The sequence below is a fragment of the Delphinapterus leucas genome, chromosome 1, assembly GCF_059928025.1.
Source record: "Delphinapterus leucas isolate spDelLeu-1000000601 "Yukka" chromosome 1, BTC_Dleu_Yukka2, whole genome shotgun sequence".
In the NCBI taxonomy this organism is placed as follows: Eukaryota; Metazoa; Chordata; class Mammalia; order Artiodactyla; family Monodontidae; genus Delphinapterus; species Delphinapterus leucas.
This window is the reverse complement of record NC_143129.1, coordinates 168,112,026-168,115,172: the sequence shown is the minus strand read 5'-3', so window position 1 is coordinate 168,115,172 and position 3,147 is coordinate 168,112,026.

The window sequence follows — 3,147 nt, the reverse complement described above, 5'->3', positions numbered from 1 at the left end:
TACATGAACTTCAATTGGTTGAGACCACTGCATCTTTCCACTCTAACTTTCCCTCCTTCCCACTTGTGTCCTCTGACCTTGAGTGGCTACAGGTATTTTTTATTCTTTTTTGTTTTTTGGTGTTATTTTGCATGATATATATTTTTTGTAATCAATTTTTTAATTGAAGTATAGTTGATTTACAATGTGTTAATTTCTGCTATACAGCAAAGTGATTCAGTTATACATATCTTGATATATATTAATATATTCTTTTTTAAAATATTCTTTTCTATTTTGGTTTATCATAAGATATTGAATATAGTTCTCCATTTTTTATTCTTATCTTTACATTTTTTTTTAGACAGGCCTCCAAATAATCTTTAGGCTCCAGAATCCTAGACCTGCCCACTGAGTCCTGAGTTTACCCAACTGTAAAGATAGAGTAAAGGCTGTGAAGGGTCTTTACAGGAGTAAAGATGATCTCTTTTAATCCTCTCAAAGGCACTGAGAGGAACACCACAACCCCCTGCCTCGGAGCTGACCCCCATGCGCCCAAAGCAGCCGCCCTATGACAGGTTCAGCCCCTGGCGCTGGTCCCCTTCAGCAGTCTGGGCGGCGGAGCTCTACGCCACCCCAGCGGCTCTATGACCACAAGGTGGCGGCAGACACCACCTTTCCTTCTCCATGAAACCTGCGCCTTCCAGATTCCTGGCCCCAAACGGCCAGAATCTTAGCCTTCCCACCAAACACCTCCATCAGCTCTTTCCTGCCCTCCCAGGAAACGGGGAGTGCTGCCTTCAAGTCCTGGCCTTGCCACTGGCTGTGTGATCGCAAGTAGTCACTTCACCTCACCCAGATAAAATAGGGGGATCTCATGGGAACAGGTTAGTGAAGTACCTGGCAGATATATAAAAAGCCAATCAAAAAAAAAAAAAAAAGCCAATCATTGGCAACCATTGCTGTTTGAATAGGGGCTTCTGGAGATGACACCTTCCCTGGCAAGGGGTTCTCCTGGCGGGATTGGCCCCCTCCCCACACTAGCAAACCTGGGCAGCAGGGCCTTCAGAGACCTTCGGTGTTTATTGGTGGGCACCCTCTGTGCCCACACATGCATCCCTCCCTGGACTGGGGCATCTGACTCGGCTTTTTCTCCATCCCTACCTATCCCCATCTCTCCCTTGGAGGGGGCTCTGCAGCGTCTTGCCCACCTTGATGTCATCCTGGGGATCTTCCCCAGGCTTCAAATGGATCCTCCTGGGGAGGGTTCCTTGAACCACTTCTCACCAGTTCTCTCTCTCTTCACCTCAGATGTCCCCCAAGTGACTGCCACACCCCAGCCAGCACATGGCTGTCTCTACCTCAAAGCCTCCCTGGCTGATCCCCAAATGTCAGTATCTGCCCTCTCCCCCACCACCTGCCCTGCTCTTTTTTTAAAACAAATATTTATTTATTTGGCTGCGCCGGGTCTTAGTTGTGGCATGCAGGATCTTAGTTCACCGACCAGGGATCGAACCCAGGCCCCCTGCATTGGGAGCACAAAGTCTTAGCCACTGGACCACCAAGAAAGTCCCACCTGCCCTGGTCTTAACCTGGCATTCAAGGCCTTCCACTATGTGGTCGCACAATTCACTCTGTGCTCCAAATACACCAGACCATTTTCTGTTCCCAAAGTACACCTTCACTATTCGACTTCCAGCCCTTTGTGCAGGCTGTCCCTCCCCCTGGAATGCCCTCTTCCATTTCCATATAGAAAATTCATCCTTAAAGGTCTAGCTGGAAGGTCACCTTTTCCAGGCAATCTTCCCTAATCCCTCAGATGGGATCCTTTTTCTTTTCTGGGCTCTGGGTATACAGTTGCTTTAGGGCCTTCATCACAGGAGGCCGTGAATCATAACAGGAACATCCATTATGTATGGAGAGCAACTTTCAGTTTACAAATGGCAATCCCGTCTAATACCCTAGAGTCATGATGTCCTGGAGTCAGGAAAGTGAGGTAATGGCAGGATGAGTGCCATTACCTCATTTGACTGTTGAGGAGACAGGCTAGGAGAGAAATATGACTGGCCAGGTCATACACCCACCCTGTGAATGGTGGAGTCAGGATTCAAACCTGCAGCAGATTCCAGCCACATCCCCTGCCTCAGGCCTGAGCTTTCCACTCTGTCTCCATCATTCCTTGTGGCCTGGTCTTGTGACACCCTTCCCCAGTTAGACTGGGTACTGGTCAGTTCTGAATAATGTGTTCAATTAAGTTTTGTTGAAGGAACAGACGCTCCCATATTGGCCCTGCCCCATACCCTGGCCTCATTATCACCCAACCCAAAACCCAATCAGGGCTGATGGCAGAGCCCAGGCTCTGGCAGGATAGGAAGTTGGCTGGAGGCCCAGGCAACGCAGGAGGAGGGGGAGACACAAACAGTTTCCTTCCCCCAAGCTTATCAGTCCCCCACAGGCCCCAGGCAAACTCGGTGCTCAGCCTGGGGAAGACATCTGCCCCCCACCTGTAACCTTCATGCCTTCTATTACGAGCTGTGTGACCTTGGCTGTCGCTTCTGCTCTCAGACCCTCTTTAGAACACTTTTGGCTGTAAGGATTCAATGGGATCAAATGAGAGAATGCACATAAAATAATAGTGATCGCCTCCTCTGGAGGCCTCCCCCACAGGGATCATCTCAGGGAACAAATTACTCCCTGAGTCAGGGGAGGGAGGTGGAGACTTCACAGGCAGGGGCCGTGGGGCAGGGGGCCAGGAGTCCAGGCAGTGATAGCACCCAGCCATCCCACCCCCCACACAAGTGCACAAGTCACCTCAGCAAGAAACCCAGGATGTGTAGGCAGAGAGGGCCCAGGGCAGGGCAGACTTCTCTAGGGCCCCAGGGCCTGGTGGGAGGCGGGGCCGGGGTGGGGGTGGGGACCCAGTTTATATGACACAGAGAGAGACAAACACAGAGTCACACCCTCTGTGCAAACTCACCAACAAGGGCACACTGTCACACCCATAAATGCACCCCGCCCCCAATACACAGAGATGAGAGACACACACAAGGTCAAGATCACAAGCACACTCCCACATAGACGTCCCACGCACGAACTCGGAAACACAGAGGCCTCCCCCACCACACACGCATTCCCAGGCCCACACAGTTATCAGGCCAGGGCAGGCGC